Source organism: Panicum virgatum, chromosome 7K (genome assembly GCF_016808335.1).
Source record: "Panicum virgatum strain AP13 chromosome 7K, P.virgatum_v5, whole genome shotgun sequence".
In the NCBI taxonomy this organism is placed as follows: Eukaryota; Viridiplantae; Streptophyta; class Magnoliopsida; order Poales; family Poaceae; genus Panicum; species Panicum virgatum.
The window spans coordinates 5,165,038-5,175,144 of NC_053142.1; the positions used below are offsets into that span (position 1 = coordinate 5,165,038).

General features: G+C 43.8%; 1 pseudogene; it reads right to left on the minus strand.

The window, feature by feature from the left end:
* Nucleotides 1–5,130: 5,130 nt before the first annotated feature.
* Nucleotides 5,131–6,158, minus strand: LOC120639865 (annotated as a pseudogene).
* Between the last annotated feature and the right edge of the window lie 3,949 nt (nucleotides 6,159–10,107).

The window sequence follows — 10,107 nt, forward strand, 5'->3', positions numbered from 1 at the left end:
CTGATAGTCGATCTTTGTCAGGTATAAAGGGATGCCTAATAACTCATTCAAGGAAAACATTTGATTTGGAGATAAAGCTTTAATGTGCTATAGAGACAGGATAAACTTTTTTTTAGAAAAAGGAAACGTCTTCTGCCTCTGCAAACGCACACAGCCAATTTTTTACAAAATTCTTAGCACAAAAGCTGATAAAATAGAGAGAAGAGTACAGAAACGACTTAAAGGAATTAAAAGCAAAATTTATTATTGCTTCTCCATCCATTCTTGGCAAAGATATCCAAGGCGATGACCTCCAATGCCTTGCTTGCCAAACAGACAGTGTTCCTTGTATCCTCACGCTGTAGTAGGGACTGAAATCACAACCAGTACGCTTCCCTGAAGACAGCCTGCATAAATGAGGTAAATATTTTTTCTCAAAACTTAAATCGTTACGTGTACATCATATCGCCCACATAAGAGTTGCAGCCCCAACAAAAATCAAACTTCTTTCTTTCATGCTTATGCCCGTTAACCAATTTCTAAGCATATGCGTCATTGATTTTGGTGAGGTTAACCTAGTAGCTACATGAACAACTCTCCAAATGGTCTTAGTATGTTGACAATCAAAGAAGAGGTGCTGAATTGTTTCATTAAGATCACAGAAGCAACATTTATTACTCCTAGACCAGTTTCTCTTAGCTAAGTTGTCCTTGGTTAAAATAACACCTCATTGAAGGTACCAATGGAGAATTTTTATTTTTAAAAGAATCTTCAGCTTCCATAAAAATTTATTAATGAAGGGTGTGTCCTAATTTATAAGGTACTGATACATAGACCGTACTGTAAAATTGCCATGTCTATGCAAGTCCCAGGTATAATTGTCCCTCCCATCTGAAAGCTGGTGAGCGGATATTTTAGGTACAAAGTTATTCCAGGCAGTCATTTTATCTAAAACTAAAACTCTTCTAAAAGAGATATTCAATGTCACTTGATTCATATCATTTGCCACTGTAACGTGAGGATAATAGATTATATTGTATAGGTTGGGAAATTGCTCTTTAAGTGGTTTAGAGCCAACCCAAATATCCTCCCAACATCTAGTTTGCGAACCATCTTTTATCTTAAATGTTCCGCAACCTAGGAAATCTTCTCTAGATTTTAACAGACCTTTCCAGAAGTGTGAGTCTCCATGTTTAATTTTAACCTGAGAAAGACACTTCAAACTTAAATATTTATTTCTAAGTAAAGTCTGTCGTGTGTCATCCTCATTCAGCAATTTAAATAACCATTTGGTGAGTAAACATTTATTTGTAATCCTAAGGTCTGCTATTCCTGTAACACCCCAGAAACAAAAGTAACCAAGATGCCACCCAAATGACAAAACATAAATAACTAATAGAAATTTAGGCAGCATCTCCCCTATAAAAAGGTTCATCGCGGAAGCAATCAACATATAGAGATAAATATAAGCACGTTAGCATGATATAACACCTTAAAAAAAAGATGAATCCACCCAAACAAAATTACTAAATCAGACAACATGAACCACATTGCAAATTTAAGGAAGATGACAAGGGGAAGCACCAACTTCTATTAAGATTATGATTGCAACATAGGTTTAAATATTGATAATGATATTGAAGTGTGACGTGCGCTGCTACTTTCCCACTCTTCAAGCAAAGCCACTCAAGTACCTGGAAAGATAAAAGCGGGTGTGAGATGTGACATCTCAGCAAGTAAACTGCTTTAACAAGATATTTAAACTACAAGTTCAATTAAGTACCGATTTAATCTCCCAATTAAAAATAAACAAATGATAATCCATGAGGTATAACAAACCAAATAAATACTTCACATGCAAGATAAATACCGAACACCACCAAGCCTTGGAGAAGCATTGCTTCTCAGAATCTCTCCCAAAGCCTGAATCCAAGTCAAATATGCCATAATCCAAAATCATAATGCATATGAAATGCAAATGCCATGACTCCTACCTTCATACCCAACAAGGTATGAAGCCTCATCGATAAATGATGTTGTACCGGTACGGTCGCGGCTAGAAGCGGCGGCATAACTCCATATGCCATTGAATGCAATGCAAATGATACATAAAGTAATGATATATTGCAAATGCCATGTCTCCTGCCTTCATACCCAACAAGGTATGAAGCTGCATCGTTATACCCAATAAACGATGCTGTACCGGTACAGTCGGAACCATAGGTTCGCGACATAACTCCATATGCCAATGCAATAAATGAGATGAAATGAAAATGCCATAGAGTATGATAAACCATATACAACATCCTGCAGAAACTCCATATGAACAATAAGCCTCATTCCAATAAGCCATCGTGAACATCTCCAAGCCATAAGTAGAGTAGCATAAAACATATATATTCACATAGAACAATCAGTAACCATAAAACATATATCAAATTGATTAAAGCATGATTAAATAGCTCACAGAGTATTAATTGTAGTTCTGAATTTTGAGAAGGGGGTAGTATAAACAATAAGTTAAAGCTCGTAGCAAACCACCGGTGCGTTTACTTGCCTCAAATGAAGGGATGGCCGCTTTAGGTGCCATACGAACCATTACTACCTTGGTCTTCCCCAAACCCTAGGGTAGTGGAAACGGTGGGGAAGAAGCCGATCTACAACGAATATGCACCTCTCCTTGCTCCTCTCGTTCTTCTTGTTCCGTTTTACTACCTTTCCCCTACTGATTTGGTGATGCAGAGGTGGATTAGGACATGGGAGCCATGGATGAGCAAAGGGAGGAAAGGAAGGAACGAGAGAGAGAACTCGGGGTCGACAGGAGGAAGGAGGGGGGAGGGAGGGGGGCGTGGGTGAGGGATGGGTGGTCCTGGACTTCCCCCCCTTCTAAAACCTTTTTTCTCCTTTTGTTTTCCTTGGTGTTACAACTCCCAAACCTCCTTGATCCTTTGGATGACACAAGATATCCCATTTGGCTAGACGATATTTCTTTTTATAACTATTTCCTTGCCAAAACAAAGTGGAACAATAAAAATCCCGTCTTTTTAGGACACCTTTGGGAATTTCAAAGAAGGACATCATCAACATTGGGAGGCTACTGAGGACCGAATTCAATAATATCAGTCATCCTCCGCAAGATAAATGTTCGGCCTTCCAGATACTTAATTTGCGTTTGAATCTTTCCCCAATGATACCCCAGTCCGCATTACGGAGTTTGGTATGGTGTATCGGTATTCCTAGATACCTGAAAGGGTATGACCCTCGCTCGCAGCCAAACATCTCAATATATTTTGTGTCGTATTGTTTGGCTTCTCCATAACAAAATATCTCACTTTTGTGGTAGTTAATTTTTAGACCATATAATTGGTCAAATACACTGAGCAATAGCTTCATATTTTTAGCTTGCTCTAAATCATGATCTATGAATATGATCGTGTCATCTGCATATTGCAAAATTGACAATCCGTCTTCCAACATGTGAGGTATCACGCCTTTAATTTGGCCATCATTCTTAGCTCTCTTAATTAATATAGTGAACATATCCACCATTGCTGCGCTTCTTGGCATGGGACTCCCTGCTGCATCTATTGGCCGCATACACAAGAAAATCCATCCACACATCAAGGAGTAGTTGCAACATAGCCGTCCTTCCTTTCTTCTCCATCCTGTCATGTAGTTTTTTAGCAACACTATAGAAGAAAAACAGGTGTGGCACAGCATGGGTGGGTATTGGTTTCTCCACGAATAGCAAGTTTGTAAGCTTTTCTATGTGCTGCGATCCAGCGGAAATAGGGTCATCAAGCAGGTTGAAGAAATCCTTAAGCTTCGTGAATATGGCTCCCTTGTGACGATCAGGACTGTGATCCCACATTTCCGCAAGATTATCGCAAGTTTGCCGGTATAACATGCTATGAGCAAGACCTGGTAGCATGTAGGGGCGGTCCACCAGCAGGAACATGATGTAGTTGGATATCGTCCGGATGGCCTTCACCGGGTCTCCTGCATCCTCGGCGTCCTCATATCCTCTGCTTTTGGCGATGAAAACTTCTGTTGTGATGTGCCAAATGATAATGCCCTCTTGGAATTCGACTCCAATGTCGTTTTCTTGTTCGAGAGATTTGTACAGGCCCATCTCCTGATGAACATGAAAAGCACGTTGACCCCAGTCCATTCTGATCACACCCTGCATGTTCAATCCCCTCCTCGCTAGGCGCTTTGTGTACTCTAACATCTGGTACTTCAGGTCATCTGAAAGTTGGACGCTCCCCGAATAATAGTGCCTGAGCCACCATTCCTGATATCCTAGCATCCTGGCAATTCTGCCCACCAGTGGGTCGTGGGCTCTGTTGCAGTGGCTGGAAACATGAAGCATGTTGTATTGCCCAATCTTGCCGGACCACCTTCACGCCGATCTGCTGTTCCTGCCTGTTCCCGTGATCGCCTTGGCAAGCCAGCGAAGTTGATCCCACCTGCCGGTGCAGAGAGCGGAGTACTGGAGCCAACTCCGTCGGGTGTTGCACAAGAGGGTATATTTTTTTTTAGATAAAGGAAATTTTCGGCCTTGAACATTCACAAGTGAATGTCTACAACCAATTTTTATAAGAGTTATTAAACTTTTAACCTCAAACGAGGTACTAAAGATACAAGAAAGAAAACTCTAAAACAAAGAAAGAAATCAAGAAGACTAAGCTTCAATCCTTCTTTTCGCCCATGTTTCATCCTTGCAAAACCTTCGAAGATGATGCTAATTAAGCTTCGAGATTCTTCTGTATCCTTCTTCAACCTTGCTTCATCCATGAACAGCAACAACTCCTCGCATCACTCGTTTACTTAGAAACTCTTGATGCTAAAGTCATCCTGCCAGATTATGGTAATGCCTTGCTGCTCTGCCTATCACTTGACATAGGGGCACCTCAACCATGGCCAAGCATGAAAGCCTGGATCCCAGAGCAACGCCTCCAACAAGGATGTGACATTGAGTCATCACCGCTGCTCATCCGGCTGGTCGGATTAGGTTTTCGCCTAGGAACTCCAAGAGAGGTGGTGCAGAAGTCGCTTTGACAATGCCTTCGCATAGGAAATCCGCAGTTGTTGTCAATGCCTAGGTTCAAGAACCAAGACCATCTTTCGCCGGCACAAGAGGGCATATGTTCAGTTTGACTCTACCGCCCTCAATAGCGACCCTGTCTCAAAGAGTAAGGCCCCGTCCAGTAAGGTATACGAAATGGCAACATCAACTGGACTATGATCATCTTTACTACTAAACTAGAAGAGCAGGATTGAGGCTGCGGCAGTGAGGGAGGAGGCGACATGGATGCCAGAGCCGGACCAAGTGTGGATCACATCTGCCTTGGTGTATAGGAGGTTGTACATGAGAGAGAGCTCCATCTCCATCAATGTCCACATGCCCTCGTGGTCTTCCTCTGCTTCTTTCTTAATATCCAAATCCACCACCACGTTCTGGTTCCGTAGATCCTTTTTCTCCTCCCAAGAGCTCTGGTTCTCTGCTGGATCCTTGTCAACGCTGACCACCCAAGAGTCCACAATTGCACGCTTGCATACATGGAACATTGAGTGCGCACGGCGGACATAGGATTCATCGCCTTCAACGGCGTTCACCATCAATCCATAATTCGGAGGATGGAAATGATGGAACGGGCCGACGTGTTCCTTCTTGAGAGAGCTCCGGATGCTATTCAAGTTGCTGCGCTTGAGCGCCCATGTCCTCTTGTCATACTTGACAACACCGACACTGAACATTAGGATGGCAACCAGGAAGATGAAAGAGTCGCCGCCAGCGACATATTTATAGAGGACATACGCTGCACTTAGGACCTACATGATGAGGTTCTGCAGATGACGTAGCCAGAGCTTGCTGTCCTCGAGCACGTAAGCGGTGATGTTGTCCGGGCCCCGAGGTGGAGCAGGAGGAATGGTGCCCAAAACGCCACCAGCTGGTGCTTGACCGGAACATTGCTGAGGGATAGGTGTCCAACGGCGTATATGGAGGTGGAGTCAGCCAGCTGGTACGCCAGCCATAGGATGAACTTCGGCATAGGGGAGGCTTCACGGCGGCGAATCCCGGTAAGGAGCAGGAGGACGACCTGCAGCGTGAGACTCAGCAATACAAGGATCTGGGTCGCCCACTCATTCCAAAGGCCCAGTGGCCCTCTGGCCATGGTGTCCACCTGCTGCTGGCCGGCGATCTGGTCCCAAATCAAACAGTACGTCAAACTACGAGATCCATGCATGCGAGGAAACTGACCATCATAAGTAAGTATGGAAAGCATGTGATTGATCAACTTACATGACGTAGAAGATATGACCAAGTAGCCCTGAATCTGTGGTAAGTATCATCCAACTTCCAATTATGGGGTCAACAGTTCAGTACTTCACTTTAGGTGGCTGTAGCTTGCTAGCAAGCGCTGATATTAGCGGTAAGTGCACTGTGTACTAGTGGACAAGCGTTTGACTCCCTTTGGTGTAGCTCAGTGGATTAGCTTGGCAAACAGTGCATGTGAGTGTACATACGAGTTAACATCTTTCACGTTAGCTCCTTGTTGTCTTACTGTGTAACAAATCATCATTAGGTACGTGCAATAACTTAGTATATGAATTTCGAGTCAGGAGATTAGGTACATCAGTACAGTCTCAAACATGTGCCAACTTGCCAAATCCGTTGTGATGGTTTTGAGTAATTACTTGTTGATCTGATTTAATCTAGTCGCAGTCTGCTGACAAACCCAACCAAGACCAGGAGCGATTGGATCAGATCTCAAGGATATATATCATACCTACGTTCATATGAGTTGGGATTTGTCACCAAGTCTTCATGTTTTATTACCTCCGATGGTATTGTATGTCTTACACTACTACAAAATTCTATTTTGCGAGGCACTTGAAAATCAGCTCGGAGGCGAGCGGGGCTACGGCCCGCCTCGGTTAACCGATGCCGGACCGCCGGACAACCGCCTCGGTTAACAAATCTTAACCGAGACGGTTGCGTTAGGACTACCGACTCAGTTAAACTATTAACCGAGGCGTTCGTTTCTAACGCAATCGTCTCGGTTAAGAGTGATTAACCGAGGCGTTTCCTTTCCAATGCCCGCCTCGGTTAAGTCTGTTATATATAGCAGCCCACCCCTCTTCTTCCTCCCCACGGCTCCTCTATTTTTGGGTGTTTTGAGAGTGTTTTGAGCTCAAAACGCCCAAACTTGAGCATTTTAGAGGGGGGAGGTTTTGCACTTGGATTTGGTGAGGGAGGACACAGCAAAAGGTTGATTTCTTACTCTACACCCTCTCATCTCCTCTCTTCTACTTGTTTTAGATCTGGATCTAGATCTAAACGAAGGAGAGAGAAAATCGGATCCGGATCAATCTAGATTTGCTTACATTTTGACTCTAGTTTCTCGCTATGTGCAAGGTCTGCTTCACGGACAGGACAGAGTGGATGTACAAGATACCGAGGGCTGGCAACAATCTGACTTTCCTGCATCATGTGACAAAATTTATTGCTGTTGCGAAAAAGCATCGTACAAGTCTGGGTCGGGAGCGCACCATTTGTCCGTGCAATAAATGCCAGAACAATCTTGTCCACGAAGATAGCGTGGTGAAATCTCACCTGATCCGCTATGGTTTTGTCGCCAATTACACCGTCTGGAAGTTTCACGGCGAAGCGGATCCGAGCGCCACCGGTGCATCAGAATTAATGATATGCATTCTAGACAAAATGTATGTAATAATTAATGTTCCGAGTTATTCAACTAGAGGTTCACGGCTGTCAATTTTGTAATAACTTACTATATATGCAATGGAATCCAAATGTATGCCTTTACATTTCTTGGAAATATGCGCATTTCTTTACTCGAAAACTTTTGGCAAGGATTCAACATGTATTGTAACTTACTATTGCAATGTGCGTTACTCAGAAACGTTTGGCCCGTCATGTGCAATGGAATCAACATATAGGCAAGATGAAGAACTATTTTTGAACACTATATGTTCAGACTAAATTTTGAAAATATTAGAGGCCAAATCAGCAAAAGTCACTGAAACAAAAACTGTAGACAATTTTCAAACTCACAACTTTGCTTTTTGGACATTTTGTAGTCCAGTGGAAACATTTGGAGATAAATGCTACACAAGTTTGAGGTTGAGGAAAAACACTTAACCGAGGCGGGCAGTTTAGAGTAACCGCCTAGGTTAATATTAACCGAGGAGGTTAGTTTACACATGACCGCCTCGTTAATATTAACCGAGGCGGTTACTGTAACCTGCCCGCCTCGGTTAAGTTTTTCATATATAACCCCCACCTCCGTGCCGGCCGGTTTCAAATCGCGCCGTGGCCGTCTTCCACACCTCGAAGGGCTGCCGCCGCCGACTGTGAAAACCTAGCGCCGCCGCCATCTCCAACGACGCCAGAGCCGCGCTGCCCGTCGACCTCTGGAGTAGCGCCTCCCCGACGCTCGAAGCCCGCCGCCACCACGCTCGAAGCTCCGCCACCCACCGCACCGGCCTCCTCACCGCGTCGCCGCGCTTAAAGCTCGGCCGTCGCCTCCACCAACCCGACCCGCGTGCCGCATCAGCACCGGCCGGTATGCCTCCCTCCGCCTCCTCCTCCTCCTCCTCCTCCTCCTCCTCCTCCTCTGCCGTAGACTCCGCCGCCTCCTCCTCTGCCGCCGGCGCTCGATTGGAGCAAAGCTCCATGCGCACCGTGCCTGCCATGGTGAGCCTGTGCGGCCTGTGCAGCCTATGCTGCCGGCCTGTGCGGCCGTCTCCCCCTGCTCCACAGCTCGCGCCCGCCTCTTGCCACGCCGCCGTGTCAGCCATGGTGAGCCTGGGGCTGGCCGGGCCACCCACTGACCTGTGGGACCCGCTGGTCAGCCCCTGTTTAGGGTTTGTTAATTTTTTTAACCAGTGAACCTGTAAATTCATGTAAAAATAGCAGAAAAATTGGATTGATTGTATTTGAAACAAAGGAAACAGGGTTCCATTTCTTGCCTAGATGAAATCAATTTATATCGGGATCAAGGTTTATTTAGATCTTGTTTCTTGCCTAGGTTAAATAAATTTCATACAAAAATGCAGAAAAATACTAAAATGTGTCCTCGATTTGATTATAAGAAAGAATCTCGATTTTTTTTGGTAGTACTATCTGAATCATATTCAGTAGCTTTTTAATCAAATGTATTTTTGGTAGTACTCTGCTTCGGATATCGAGCCTAGGATTCACCATCATTGCCCGCCTCCAAAAAGATTCATTGATTTTGTTGATTACTGAATTAATCATCGTTACTGAGTTACAGACATGTCTAGGTTGTAGTCTATGGAAAATAAGTCATTTGCTGACATGATGTGTCCTCGATTTGAGTATAAGAAGGAATCAGCAATGTCCCATTCTTTCTCTCTCTCATTCGGGAGAGACAAATATATAGACATATACACAGAGAGACACATAGAGAGAGTGATAATGACGACATTGCTGATTACTTTTTATAACAAAGTCCAGGGATACGGGAGTAATTATACCTCCAAATAACCTATTGAAGAATTTTGTGTAAAATCTTGTGTAGCGGGGTGTATCCAAATAACCTCCAAATAACAAAGTGCCATGAAGAAGGTCCAGGACAATGGGTGTATCCTTGCCGCGCACCAATTCGGGTAAGTAAAAACAATACTTGCAATAGCTACTAGGTTCGCCGTTTTTCATGTTTAAAGTATTGAGATTTATATTGTTTCAGTTGTGTAGCAGGGGCATCATGAGCCACTGGGTTGTATTTATCATCTATCCTCAAGATGGAAAGGCTGTCATATACGACTCCTTGCGCAATACGAAAAAGGAGGCATATAAGGATTTCGAATACTGTCTGTGATAGTAAGTGATGACACAATTCCTTATGCACTCAAAGTATATATCGAATTTGTTGTTGTCACTAATGGTTCACATATAGTGCTTATAGGAAATACGTGAAAGACCCCGATTGCCATGATCGGAGGTCTGAGAGCAAGAAGCAGACGTATAGCACAAAAATGCACCTGAGATGAGATTTTCTGGTATGTATGAAGAAGCTTATGTGCCACTACATTGTGCATGCAATCTATGTGTCCTAATGACTATGTCTTACATGA